Source organism: Podarcis cretensis, assembly GCF_951804945.1.
Source record: "Podarcis cretensis genome assembly, chromosome: 2".
In the NCBI taxonomy this organism is placed as follows: Eukaryota; Metazoa; Chordata; class Lepidosauria; order Squamata; family Lacertidae; genus Podarcis; species Podarcis cretensis.
The window spans coordinates 110,278,635-110,293,639 of NC_137171.1; the positions used below are offsets into that span (position 1 = coordinate 110,278,635).

The 15,005-nt window shown below is 46.2% G+C and overlaps 1 long non-coding RNA gene across 1 annotated transcript; it reads right to left on the bottom strand.

Moving 5' to 3' along the window:
• Nucleotides 1–2,883: 2,883 nt before the first annotated feature.
• On the bottom strand, nt 2,884–9,926 carry LOC307209142. The gene is made up of 3 exons (XR_013835338.1): nt 9,737–9,926; nt 7,691–7,798; nt 2,884–4,064 (listed from the first exon to the last, which is right to left on the bottom strand). It is a non-coding gene; the product is annotated as an uncharacterized lncRNA (long non-coding RNA).
• Nucleotides 9,927–15,005: the final 5,079 nt, after the last annotated feature.

A 15,005-nucleotide genomic window follows, 5' to 3' on the forward strand; every position in this document is an offset into this window, starting at 1 on the left:
AGGACTTACTGTCAGAGCTGCCTCCAGGTCCCAGCTCGCAGAGGACCAACGCTAGGCTGTAGTTATGTACAAAAGTCTTTATTGAGATTCAGTCTCCTTTTTAAAGCCGCAGCGTGCAGCTCTACGTCCCGACCTTAGACCGGCGAAGTCCTGTCTGAGTCTCCTCCCCCTCCACACCAGTTTAAGACTCTCGCTTTGCTCCACCTCTTCCTAAATTCCTTTCTCCTCTGGGCCCTCCTGCCCGCTAGGGTCTCATCCTTCCTGGACTCCTCTGACGCTGACCCTGACGATTCTTGCCCCTCCTTCCGGCGGGCTTTAGGACCTGGTTCCCTATCCGGGCTACCTTCTGTGCCGCTCGCCTGTACCTTTGAACTTGGCGCGCGCGCCCAGCCTGCAACTTTCCTCTTAACCGTTAACTCGCTCTCCGATGGAGGCGTGGTCCACCCTGACTCATCTTCTCTCGCTGGTGGTGCATATGTGGGCTCTGACACCTGGGACTCCTCCCCCCCACTACGCTCTGGTGGGGAAGCTGGTCCTGATTTGCAACTGCTGCTCTGGGAGTCCCCGCTGGCCCCTTGCTTCTGGGGTGTCCCCCTTGGGTCGCCCCTTGCCCTGCCCATCGGCGCCCCCCTTCTGTGAATCTTCCGATTCGCTGGAGAGGCTCATGGAATCTATCGGGCTGCTGTCATATTCTCCTACGCTGCCCTCGGATTGCTCCCCCTCGCTTTCCATCTCCTCTCCTCCCTGCGCTCCCGCTGAGTCCCTGACACATACGCTTCAGGTTACATACGCTTCAGGTTACAGACTCCACTAACCCAGAAATAGTGCTTCAGGTTAAGAACTTTGCTTCAGGATGAGAACAGAAATTGTGCTCCGGCGGTGCGGCAGCAGCAGGAGGCCCCTTAGCTAAAGTGGTGCTTCAGTTTAAGAACAGTTTCAAGTTAAGTACGGACCTCCGGAATGAATTAAGTGTTGTGTATTGAGTCAAAGGATTTTATATCTGTATTATTATTGTCTGTATTTGCATTAGGGTAAAGTAACTGCCTTTTGGTTCCAGAGGGTACAGATATTATTGGTTCATTTAAGCTGCTGTATTTGGATCCTCTGTCCTATTGGTTTCCTCCAAAAGGCAGGACTGTGATTGCCTGATATTGTTCCCTCCAAAATGTATCCTTTCTAGCTAGTTCCCTGTCCCTATAAATGTAGCTCTCCCCTCCTCAGGCCTCAGTCTTGTTGCGTTAATAAAGAAGTGTTACTAGAGAACTGTCTCCAGCATATTATGTCAAGAGAGCTGAAATCACAAACCCCACGTCACAACAACTGGCAACGAAGGTGGGATCCGGAATGCTGAGGAGCGGTTAAACGCAGCCCTGCCTCAGAGTCCGGATTGTAGCTAAGAACAAGACTCACTGGCCAGCTGAGAAGACGACCCTGCCACAGGACAATGGAGAGTCCAAGGGTATTGGAGCCCTTCCAGCCATCAGAGCCCCACACGTGGGAAGACTACATCAAACGCTTCGAGTTCTTCGCAGTGGCTCAAGGGATCACTGATGCCAGCAAAAGAAGGGCCACATTCCTGAGCTACTGTGGGCCTGAGATCTTCAAGCTGGCCAAGGCATTGCTTGCTCCAGCGAAGCTAAGTGAGACATATGCGTATGAATATAAATCCTCCGTCCAGTCACGCTTCCTCTGGGCAGCTCTGCTTGGAAGCGCTGACCTGGCAGGATAGCAGCAGAGTAAATGCAGCGGTCCTGAGTCCATGTGAGAAAGGGATAAATTAAGTCCAAAGACAGATCAGTTCTTATCTCTAGAAGTGTTTATTTACAAGCCATAAATCCATCGGAAACCATTCCGGCATCTCTCCGTGCTTCCAAATGCACACACATTCACAGCCTCTCCGTTGAGCTGTGTCTCTCAGGCAGAATCGAAAGGAACTCTGCCTACAGGCTGTGACGCACTCCTTTGCGTCAAGTTCCTCTTACATACAGGACACCACGGAGTTTTAACCCTGTTTGTTCCAAACTCCACAAGACATCTCTCAAAGATATTCTTGCCTGCCTAACAAGCCATTTGGCGCCTACTGAGACCAAGATGGCCCGGCGGATGGAGTTTCATAAGAGGCAGCAGCGTGCTGGGGAGTCTGTATCTGCATTTCTAGCTGAACTGCGGAAGCTCGCTCAGCACTGCGACTTCCAAGATCTGGAAGAGACTCTCCTGGATCGGTTTATCGGTGGTCTGAGCAGCAAGAAAGCCAGAAGACGCATCGTGGCTAAAGAAGAGGTTACCCTGGCTTCAGCCTTGAAGGAGGCCACCGCCACGGAGAATTATGAAAGAGAGGAGCTTGATGCCAGTCGCAGGGCCCCTAAGCCACAGATAGAAGTTGCGCATGCCATGGACGAGCTAGAGGCTACTCCGAGCCAGAGCCCAGTCCGTGGGGTCGAGTCAGTGCGTCAGGCCTGCACAGTGCACAAAGATCACCGAGGCAGGTGCCCTGGTTGTGGCAGAAACCATGAGCGGAAGAGTTGTTGTTTCCGGGATGCTATGTGCCGGACGTGCGGGAAGACAGGGCACATCGCCAGGGTCTATAGATCGGCGGCGTTGGGAGCGACAGGAGCACCCAGACTGGAGCATCGCAGACCGCCCACAGCAAACCATGTTCTTAAGGACTGCCACTACGTAACGGACCTCTGGAATGAATTAAGTACTTAACCTGAGGTACCACTGTACTATCTTATGTGAAAAGAATGCCTGTTCCTTCCAATTCACAAGACACTTATTATATGAGGCTGGGAGGAACCTTCTTGATTTTTGCCTTTGTTTGCATACATTTGGACACCATTTTGAAGCCAGATGACAGACTGGAAGCAAACTATAGACCACAAGTTCACTTGCAAACTTTATTGAAAGTAACCATTGAAGCATCTGATAAAACAATATTACAAGGTATTACTCTCACGTTATTTCTGCATGCAAATCTAGCAATCGTTTAAACTATTATTATCGAACTCTATCATGATTGGCCACCTAGAACTCCCACCAGTCCACACTACTTAAAAGCTTTGCTATGTTCCAGTTACATTGCAATCATCAGGAAAGAGAAAAGAGAACATTTAAGTGCTCCAAACAAGGAGGGGTTGGGAAGAACAGAGGGGTTCCATGAGCTCCAGGAAGAGATGAATTGAGAATCTGATGGACAGGACCCAGGAGAGTCCAAATAGAAGTGGTTCCAGACTCCCCCCAACCATCCTGACTGACTGTGTGGAAGGAGATCTTCTAAGAACGTGGTTAAGAGCTGATAAATAATCAGGGTCCTGTCAGAATTAGGGCAGATGCCTGTTATGCCAAATGTATGATCCCTCTCTAGGAATGGGACTCATGATCATTCAGAGTTTGCAGAGAATCATGAGACTCAGACAGAGAACAGACCAAGATAGAAAACTGTCCTATGACTTGAGGCAGATGGTTTTGCTCACGAGCATGCAGAGACCATCCAAGTTCACCCTCTAGTTTAATGAATCTCATCACTATCCCAACCACAAGCGAATGTTTTGGATAAAATTTTCTGTGATTTGCCCAGTTCTAGCAAGGGAGGGGAACTCTGGCCTCTGGGCATAAGGAAGCATTCTGGTCTTCCCCATTTGGCACAAGAGGCTATTTCAGAAGACCCTCAGCCCAGCCCACATCCACCCTACGCCTGACTTCATATGAGGTCAGGTGTGGGGAAGGTAAGAGTAGACAGTGTAAAGCACTGCTTGGTAGGTGTCTATGAACTCATCAAGGAACATCCCATCCCACCCTCTTGCTGAAGTCAACTGCACACTTTTGTTGGGAGAAGTTACAGTGAAGGAATGCATAAATGAGTGGACACAAATGGGTGGCCCTCTTCTCTGGAACAGGAAGGAGGAGCAGTTTAGGAACAGAATAGTAAAATCAGTCAAAACATAAGTCAGTTTGACAGCACGACGTTTTCATTTTCGTTGCACCTGGTATTTCCATTCCACATGCCCGTTTCATATGATCAGGGCCACAGTCTTTGAAGGCTCTCACCAATTCACCTGTTTCAACTGGAGAGAGAGAGAAAAGTATCTTTGTTGAGATTAACCAGTCAATGAAGATAATTTTATTGTATTAGTCCAAAATCCATACCAAAAGAGAGGACAAAGGTTACTCCTCTTCCAACTATACTTTACATTTTGAACTCAATCTTGAAAAGTATACTTAAAACAGACATTTGAATTTATTTTGCTAAAGCTACTTAAGTGTCAACATTAAAATAAAAGTAGGTTAAAGCATATGCAAAATATATGTCTAAATAAAACAAACCCTTAAATCTCAGAATCTCCACCCTTGTTGTCAAGGATAAATCCCAAATATTTTCCCTTCAGACTGAAAAATAGGCCACTTTCCAAGTGACATGCCAGTTCCTTGATGCAGAAACCTCTCCAACATTTCATCTTCTTAAGCAAGGTCCCTCTACGTAATGTGGCTTAATATAAGGATATAGCTGGCATTCAAGACTTTAATGAGGTAACTCTTCCATTACTGCTGGAAGACTGTTGCCCAGTCTGCCTTGCAGTGATATGTCCATGAATCTCCCCAGCTTCACAACTGAATCCATGTGTTCAAAATGGAGTTGGGGGAAAGCTCTCTAATGCTCCATTTTCATTGGAAATGCTTGGTATTTTTCGTATTGCTGCTGAGACTTTGCACTTGCCAACCAATGCACTGCCATGTGACAATACGCTACGCATCATGCACCATGTTGATGAGGAAAGGGACAGCTCTGACAATTGCTCATTGACTGCTTTGGTAAAATATGTTACTCCTTACATTACCAAGTCAATTCGGAGCCTGACCAGAAAATTTGAACTGTTGTAGTAAATTTATTACCGCATTGGCCTGAATATAAGCCTCATTTCCCCCCCCCCCCAAATTCCAACAGTGAAAAGTTCAAGTACGGCTTATATCCGTGCCCTTACACCTATGGCAAAGTGGCGCAGCTCCGCCCCCCCAGGAAGCAGCCCGGAAGCACGGGGCAATGGCGCACTGCTCACCCACCACTCCCAAGCCTTCCCCAAGCCACCAGAAAGAAGGTGGAAGGCCGCCAGCACAGCGGTGTGGCTCCCCCCAGGAAGCAGCCTAAGTATTATCTTTTTTCTCTCCCCCCCCCCCTCAATTCTAAAAGTGTGGTTTATTTGTGGGTGTGGCTTATATTCATGCCAATGCGGTACTCCCTAGAGAAACTTTGGGCTCTTCCATTTATTGAGTATTCATCCTGACTTGCTCATATTAGATGATCAATGTGGAGGCCACGTATGTTTTACGACATCATGAATCTCCAATAAAAGGGGCAGCAAGACATTACAATATAGAAGTTGTTCCATTTTCTTGAAGTTTATTCCTCTACTATTTAGGAAATATGCCCGTTTGTTGTTTAGTCGTTTAATCATGTCCGACACTTCCATACATCACTACCAGGAAAACCATGGCTTTAACTATATGGACCTTTGTTGGCAAGGTGATGTCTCTGCTTTTTAAGATGCTGTCTAGGTTTGCCATCGCCTTTCTCCCAAGGAGCAGGCGTCTTTTAATTTCGTGGCTGCTGTCACCATCTGCAGTGATCATGGAGCCCAAGAAAGTAAAATCTCTCACTGCCTCCATTTCTTCCCCTTCTATTTGCCAGGAGGTATGGGCCCAATGGCGATGATCTTCATTTTTTTGATGTTGAGCTTCAGACCATATTTTGCACTCTCCTCTTTCACCCTCATTAAAAGGTTCTTTAATTCCTCCTCACTTTCTGCCATCAAGGTTGTGTCATCTGCATATCTGAGGTTGTTGATATTTCTTCCGGCAATCTTAATTCCGGCTTGGGATTCATCCAGCCTAGCCTTTCGCATGATGAATTCTGCATATAAGTTAAATAAGCAGGGAGACAATATACAGCCTTGCCGTACCCCTTTTCCAATTTTGAACCAATCAGTTGTTCCATATCCAGTTCTAACTGTAGCTTCTTGTCCCACATAGAGATTTCTCAGGAGACAGATGAGGTGATCAGGCACTCCCATTTCTTTAAGAACTTGCCATAGTTTGCCGTGGTCGACACAGTCAAAGGCTTTTGCATAGTCAATGAAGCAGAAGTAGATGTCTTTCAGGAACTCTCTAGCTTTCTCCATAATCCAGCGCATGTTTGCAATTTGGTCTCTGGTTCCTCTGCCCCTTCGAAATACAGCTTGCACTTCTGGGAGTTCTCGGTCCACATACTGCTTAAGCCTGCCTTGTAGAATTTTAAGCATAACCTTGCTAGCGTGTGAAATGAGTGCAATTGTGCGGTAGTTGGAGCATTCTTTGGCACTGTCCTTCTTTGGGATTAGGATGTAGACTGATCTTCTCCAATCCTCTGGCCACTGCTGAGTTTTCCAAATTTGCTGGCATATTGAGTGTAACACCTTAACAGCATCATCGTTTAAAATTTTAAATAGTTAAGATGTCATCTAAAAGTCAGATACAGTGGTGCCTCGCAAGACGAAATTAATCCATTCCGTGAGGCTCTTCGTATAGCGGTTTTTTCGTCTTGCAAAGCAAGCCCATTGACAGCTTAGCGGATTAGCGGCTTTTAGCGATCAGCTGTTAAGCGGCTTATCAGCGGATCAGGTGATAAGCGGCTTAGCGGCTTAGGAAAAGGGGGGGAAGGGGGGGGGAAACCGCAGGAACTCGCAAGACATTTTCGTCTTGCAAAGCAAGCCCATAGGGAAATTCGTTTTGTGAAGCGCCTCCAAAACGGAAAACCCTTTCGTCTAGCGGGTTTTCCGTCTTGCGAGGCATTCGTCTTGTGGGGCACCACTGTAGTTGTTTATTTCTTTGACATCTGAGGGGAGAGCATTCCACAGGGTGGGCGCTACTACCGAGAAGGCCCTCTGCCTGGTTCCCTGTAACTTCATTTCTTGCAGTGAGGGAACCGCCAGAAGGCCCTCGGAGCTGGACCTCAGAGAAGTATCCAGTGAATGAAGATATTTTTATTGTATTAGTCCAATAATACAACATGAACGATGGGGGTGGAGATGCTCCTTCAGGTATACTGGACCGAGGCCATTTAGGGCTTTAAAGGTCAGCACCAACCCTTTGAATTGTGCTTGGAAGCGTACTGGGAGCCAATGTAGGTCTTTCAGGACCAGTGTTATGCAGTTTCAGTGGCCACTCCCAGTCACTAGTCTGGCTGCCTCATTCTGGATTGGTTGTAGTTTCCAGGTCACCTTTAAAGGTAGCCCCACATAGAGCACATTGCTAGTCCAAGCAGGAGATAAGCAGAGCATGCACCACTCTGGCGAGGTAGTCCATGGGCAGGTAGGGTCTCAGCCTGCGTACCAGATGGAGCTGGTAGACAGACACAGAATTGACCTGTGCCTCCATGGACAGCTGTGAGTCCAAAATGACTCCCATGCTGTGCACCTGGTCCTTCAGGAGCACACTTACCCCATTCAGGACCAGGAGTCCTCCACACCCTTCCACCTCCTGTCCCTCCAAAACAGTACTTCTGTCTTGTCAGGATTCAGCCTCAATCTGTTAGCCGCCATCTATCCTCCAACTGCCTCCAGACGCTTACACAACGACACAAGTATGGTACAAGGACTTTGTTTTCTACACTGAGGCCCACCATAAAAAAGGAGGAACGTCGACAGGAGAGTCTCCTTACCTGAAAAGGTTTCTACCATCATACAGAATGATGCCTCACATGTCATATCATTCGGTACGCATGGCTCGCCAGGACCTTTCATGATGCATCTTCTGCATATCACAGCATCTGTTGTAAGAGACAGTATTTCATTGGTGGAAGGACCAATTGATACTCAATGCCCTAACCCAAGAAAATCAGCACACATAGCTGTCAGAAGACACCCCAGAACAGAAATGGTATAATCTTTTTTTCCCTTGGACAGTCAGACAAAATTTGCATCTCTGTGTAAATATTAAGAGATGGAAATTGTATGCAAATTTGTAGCACGCTCCTGTGGCCTGAGACTAGCAACACCTTCCGTCTAGACAGCTGGACCTTCTTTCTCGAAGATGGTACACTCTGAATCGAAGCAATCGTTGGGGAGCCACTAGGGTCGCATTGGAAGATGGCCGACAATACCATCTCTTCGACCCACACGGGGTAATTAAGAGGCTGTTATGGGAGTAGGCAGCCTCCCTTGTTGCTCCAAGGAATTGGGGAACACTGCCCTTGCCTGCTGTGCCCATAAATCACCCCCTAATTCGAAAGAAGGGGGTGAGGGCCCTAGGCAGAATGCCCCCATGTGGACCTTGGCTCTCCTGGACGCTGTCTCTGATCGCGCACTAGCTGCAGCAATTTGGAATAATTAATTACAAAAGAAGCAAATGCACATATTGAAGAAGGGGAGTGAAGTCTGCTAATTTAAGTGACCTCTGCGAAAGAAGACAAAGGGTTGGAGAAACAGGAATATTTTACGATGAAGATACACCAAAGGCGGGGAATGTTGACAACGGGGCTGAATGGGGGCGGGGACCTTTTTTACTTTCGTTCTATGTGATTTACAAGAACCCCTCCTCATTAGAATCGTCGGTTGAACTGACCCAAGCAGGATGATTAAGGTCTGTGTGGAGATAAACTTTAACCAAAAGTATGCTTTATGGAGATCGAGAAGCAATAAGAGCTTTTGAAATGGCGCAGCAATTAATTTGGAGTCATCATCTTGCCAAAGGATTTATAGCCGGGAGGAAGAACGGACTTGTTTTCAGACTGCATTCCTGGTGAATCTCCTCAGAGGTTTTGAGAAAGGAGGCAAATTGGTGAAGATTAATGACGCTAAGACTGTTTTGATGTATGGAAGTGATGTTATATGGAAAACGTCTGGATATGGCTACTGGATAAAAAAATAATAATATCCACGCAGGATTACAAACTGTTCTAACCAGCTTGCGGAGACTGTCAGAGGTCACAAAGAGAAAGGAAAAATATATGAAAATAACAACAAGAGATGTGGAAAAACAATAAGAAAGGACTGGATAGTACTGTGAACACCATAAGGTTAGATTTGTGGACATTAAAACAGCAGTAAGAAGCAAGAAGTTGATTGGATCCCCTTCGGAACTTGAAATATGGGTATCCCCAACAAAAATTTAAAATTCGGCTGTGTAATTTGGAATTTATGTAATTTGGTTTGATTTGATGTGATTGGTCGGTTAATAAAAAATTATTCTTAAAAAAAAAAAAAGAATCGAAGCAATCGTCAGTCGGGTTTTCTGTGGATTGACGTTTGTTTGGATTCAGCCGAAAGTAGCGAGTTTTCCTGAAGAAAGTGGTGGGGGGAAAATGGAAAACTCCTTGGCCCTTGCCTCAAAAGCACAGGGTGAGCAGCAGTGTGCATGAGCCCTAAATCTCTCCAACTATACACATGCAACAAGAGGTGGGTGATTTGATTCACTTCTACAAACACAGGGAACTGCCTTGTCTATTTTCCCCATTATCAGGATATGCCATGATCTACTCATTGAAACGTTCAACTGGAGATGGTAGGTAAGGGAATTACTTGGGGTTTTCTTCACGGAAGGCAAGAGCTCTAACACTGAAATATCACAACCCCACTGAAAGAGGCATATATTCCACTCTTGCCCCAAAGTACATCCCCTCCAGGTTGCTCATAGATTCAACCTATGTAGAAGAGTGGCTTATTAATGCTTCACCTGTTCAGGGACAGGAAGTGGGGACCATACTTACCTCCAGTCCTGAAGCAAAGCAGAACACAGAATGTAAGTAGCCAGACCTGAAGCAGACGTGGCCTTTGATTACCAAGAAACAAGCTCTGCTCCATTGGAATGCCTTTTGTATGGAGAGACAGCTTTCGAAGGCTAGCAGCTGAGAAATCGCAGGCTTTCAGCGCAGTTTGAGGAGCCGAGTTCAAGACATCCATTATATAAGGCCAAAAGGAACCTTCTTGGCTTCTTGCCTCATCCTGGTGGCCTTTAAAGGTCGAAGGAGCCTTTGGCAATATCCTGAGTTGACAGTGAAGAATAGCAAGGATGAAGGCAGGGGTTGCCTTGGGCCATTTCAGGCACAAAGTGCTGGTTGTTAGGAAAAATCCAAATGGGCTGAGGGATCAGCTGAATGCTGCACAGAACGTCCCAGATCTCATCTTTTGTGGAAGAATTGCTTGCTCCTTTCATTGGGTTTCCTGTTCAGCTCTGGGTTTCAATTGTGACACGAAGACGTTCTGAGCAGCCAATTCTCAAATAGCCTGCATACTGGCTTGATCATCCATATTGCTAAAAAGTTCTGTTAGAAGGAGCTCACTTTTTTATTCTGTTGCTGCTCACAGCAGTATGAAAGGTGTGCACAAGTATGTTTCTCTGTCCACCTTCCGTGAGTGATGCATGGTGAAGGAATGATCACTGGGTGGGAAGCACACTTCCACCTGCCGAGTGTGGAGCACACTTCCACCCGCAGACAAAGCCACAGCTGTCTGAACATCATGCCCTCTATCTAACCTTTGCTCTCTTAGTGGTCTGCTGTGCCCTGTCTGTGACCTTTGTCCCCTTCGTCATCAAGGGGAAAATGACGCAGTGGAAACAGGTGCCAAAATAACTTTGTACCCCCCCCACCCTCGATCTCATGATTGGAAGATGTGTAAAGGTCACAGTCCAAAATCTATCTAACTGGTTTTGCATATTGTGCTAATAAAAAGAGCTTCAGCAGAGCTAGCTTGCTTATGCACAGCTCACCTGCATTACCAACTCCTACCTTGTGTCCTTCACTTCCCATGGTCCTTTAATTTTCCATCCATCTTAGACCACGTTCAAAGACATAGGACCCGGAAATCAAAGCAGGTGAGCCCATGTCATACATTTGCCTCCTGATGGATGTTTGTGGCTCCACAGCATTGGTTATAGATGCCAGTTTAACAAGTTATCAGTTGGTTTGGTTTGTGTGGTAAAGTATCAATTTACCACCATCAGCTGAAGGACAAGTTTTGCTACCACTGTTCCCAAGTGCAGTGATTGCCTTTCCTCTGATTGGAATGAATGACGACTCTTCGCTTGCAGTGGAGTAGGTCAAGTGTTGCAGTTGAGAGATCTATGGGCAGAAGCTGAAACCTGTTCTCTGACTTTTGACTGCTATAGCTAGGATGCCCCACTCACCTGCCCCTAATTAGAAAACCCAATCTTGATCTGGATAGAAACACCTGGTAATAACGTTTAGCAACAGGTCAGCTTCTGAGAAACAACAAGTTGCTTGGCTTGAGGAACCAGGTTCAGCATAGCCATTCTATAAAGCCAATAGGAACCTTATTAGCATCTCAGGGCACCTGATCCTGATGGGGTTGGTGGGTACAAGAAGCCTCTGGCAACATGCTGGGGTGTCTCTGAGGAACAACAAAGATGTGGGGAGTGGCTGCCTTTCAGTATTGGGGGTAAAATGAGCTGATTGTTAGGATAAATCCTGATGGACTGACGGAATAGCCAAATGTTGTACAGAATGTCCCAGACCTCTGTGGCCAACTGATAGTATCTAACATGGAAGGAACACCTGTTTCTCTCAGTTAACAAGACCTCTATTATATAAGGCTAAGAGAAACCTTCTTGGTTTCTTCTCTCATGCTGGTGAGCTTGAACGGTGCAAAGGTAAAAGGTAAAGGACCCCTGGACAGTTAAGTGCAGTCAAAGGCGACTCTGGGGTTGCGGCGCTCATCTTGTTTTCAGGGCAAGGGGACCGGCATTTGTCCACAGAGAGTTTTCCGGGTCATGTGGTCTGTTTGACTAAACAGCTTCTGGAGCAACAGGACACTGTGACGGAAACCAAAGCACGTGGAAACCCCATTTACCTGCCTGCTACATCAGTAACTATTTATCTACTTGCACTGAATTGAAATGCTTTATTGTCACTTGTACAACTTGTATACAGTGAGATTGCACTGCCATGCTTTCAAATTGCTAGGTTGGCAGGAGCTGGGACAGAGCAATGGGAGCTCACTCCGTCATGCGGATTTGAACCGCCGACCTTCTGATCAGCATCCCCAAGAGGTTTCGTGGTTTAGACCACAGTGCCACCCACGTGAAGCCTCTGTGAATATGCTGGGGTAGCACTGAAGAGCAACAGAGATGTGGCTAGTAGTTCCTTAAGATGTTAGGTGTACTGATTTTTCAGACAAATCAAAATGGGCTACACAGAATGTCCCAGGCTTCTATGAGCACCTGATGGCAGAGTAGATTTTTCCTCAGCCAATCAGGGCCTAGGGGCATATTTTCCCAGAACTAAAGGGTATATGTGAATCCTCCTTCTGCTACAATAGTAAGTTTTTGCTGTTCCCAGTGATCCCATAACCAGTATTCCTCCAGGCATGTGCTGATTCTTTCCAACATGGCAGCAGAGATAGTCCAGACATGAGGAAGAGCAAAACACAGAGTGCAAACCGGCATGTCAGAGCAAGTCTGGCCCCCAATCACTCAGACAGAAGACTTGCCCTATTCGAAAGTCCTTTGTGTACTGAGAATATGGTATTAAAGGGAGCCAGCTGAGAGATAGCACACTTGCAAGACATCCCATGAAATCCCATGAAAAGGTTTTCTGGCCACCTCCATATTTCTTGGAGCCATATAGCATCCAATAGGAGCTGATGCTTTTAACTGGGGAGAGGTGGAAGGTTGGCTGGTTAGTCAGTTGACTGAGGCCCTTTTATTTTGGAATCTGAGTGCAAAAACTTGGAGAAACATACTAACATGCTATGGTTATGGCTATGTTAATGTTTCCAGATGCTGACTGGGCTCATGTGATTTGTGTTTGGGATTCTATTTGAAGACTGCCAAGTTTGGAAAACTCAGCAGTGGCCAGAAGATTGGAGAAGATCAGTCTACATCCCAATCCCAAAGAAGGGCAGTGCCAAAGAATGCTCCAACTATCGCACAATTGCACTAATTTCTCACGCTAGCAAGGTTATGCTTAAAATTCTACAAGGAAGGCTCAAGCAGTATGTGGACCGAGAACTCCCAGAAGTGCAAGCTGGATTTAGAAGAGGCAGAGGAACCAGAGACCAAATTGCAAACATGCGCTGGATTATGGAGAAAGCTAGAGAGTTCCAGAAAGACATTTACTTCTGCTTCATTGACTATGCAAAAGCCTTTGACTGTGTCGACCATGGCAAACTATGGCAAGTTCTTAAAGAAATGGGAGTGCCTGATCACCTCATCTGTCTCCTGAGAAATCTCTATGTGGGACAAGAAGCTACAGTTAGAACTGGATATGGAACAACTGATTGGTTCAAAATTGGGAAAGGAGTACGACAAGGCTGCATTTTGTCTCCCTGCTTATTTAACTTATATGCAGAATTCATCATGCGAAAGGCTGGGCTGGATGAATCCCTAGCCGGAATTAAGATTGCCGGAAGAAATATCAACAACCTCAGATATGCAGATGACACAACCTTGATGGCAGAAAGTGAGGAGGAATTAAAGAACCTTTTATTGAGGGTGAAAGAGGAGAGTGCAAAATATGGTCTGAAGCTCAACATCAAAAAAACGAAGATCATGGCTACTGGTCCCATCACCTCCTGGCAAACAGAAGGGGAAGAAATGGAGGCAGTGAGAGATTTTACTTTCTTGGGCTCCATGATCACTGCAGATGGTGACAGCAGCCACGAAATTAAAAGACGCCTGCTTCTTGGGAGAAGGGCAACGACAGGCCTAGACAGCATCTTGAGAAGTAGAGACATCACCTTGCCAACAAAGGTCCGTATAGTTAAAGCTATGGTTTTCCCAGTAGTGATGTATGGAAGTGAGAGCTGGACCATAAAGAAGGCTGATCGCCGAAGAATTGATGCTTTTGAATTATGGTGCTGGAGGAGACTCTTGAGAGTCCCATGGACTGCAAGAAGATCAAACCTCTCCATTCTGAAGGAAATCAGCCCTGAGTGCTCACTGGAAGGACAGATTGTGAAGCTGAGGCTCCAGTACTTTGGCCACCTCATGAGAAGAGAAGACTCCCTGGAGAAGACCCTGATGTTGGGAAAGATGGAGGGCACAAGGAGAAGGGGGCGACAGAGGACGAGATGGTTGGATAGTGTTTTCAAGGTTACCAGCATGAGTCTGACCAAGCTGCGGGGGGCAGTGGAGGACAGGAGTGCCTGGCGTTCTCTGGTCCATGGGGTCACGAAGAGTCGGACACGACTAAACGACTAAACAACAACAACAATCATATATGATACAAGAGTGTTATGCAGAATGGAGGATCTGCTTTGTTGTATTTTTGTCTGTGCCTGCCGGAAGCTGGAGGGAAAGCAGGAGAGGGAGAGGAAGTGCTGCTGAGCACAGAAGTCTGTTGCAAAGCATACTTTTAAAATAGGCAGGAACAGAAAATATAAGGTACAGTGATTTCTTGTGTGATCAAGACACAAAAATTACACAGTAATAAAATAGAACACAGACCACAACTTCATTTTTAAACTTTATTGAAGGAAAGCATTATCGCAAAAGGTACAACAAATATTGCAAGCTATTATTCTCACATTTTTTTCTGCATGCAAAACTAGCAGTAATTTTAACTATTATTATTGATCTCTATCTTGATTGGCCACCTAGAACTCCCTCCAGTCCAAACTACTTAAAAGCCTTGCTACGTTCCAATTACATGGCAATGCTCAATAAAGTGAAAAGAGAATATTTGAGCTCTCCAACTAAGGAGGGGTTGGGAAGAACAGGATCCGATGAGCACCAGGAAGAGATGAATTGAGAATCTGATGGACATGACCTAGGAGAGTCTGAATGGAAGTGGCTTCAGCCTCCCCTCTGACCATCTTGACTGTGATAGTGGGATGAGATGCTCTAACAAGGCAATTAAGGAGTGACCTTGAGACATCTGAAGGCAGTCCTGTATCGAGAAGTTTTCAATGTCAGATGGTTTGTTGTATTTTTATATTCTGTTAGAAGCTTCCTAGAGTCTTCAGGCCCAGGGTGTGCACCCTTCCTCCGCTCAAGTGAGCTACCAATAAATGAGGCCA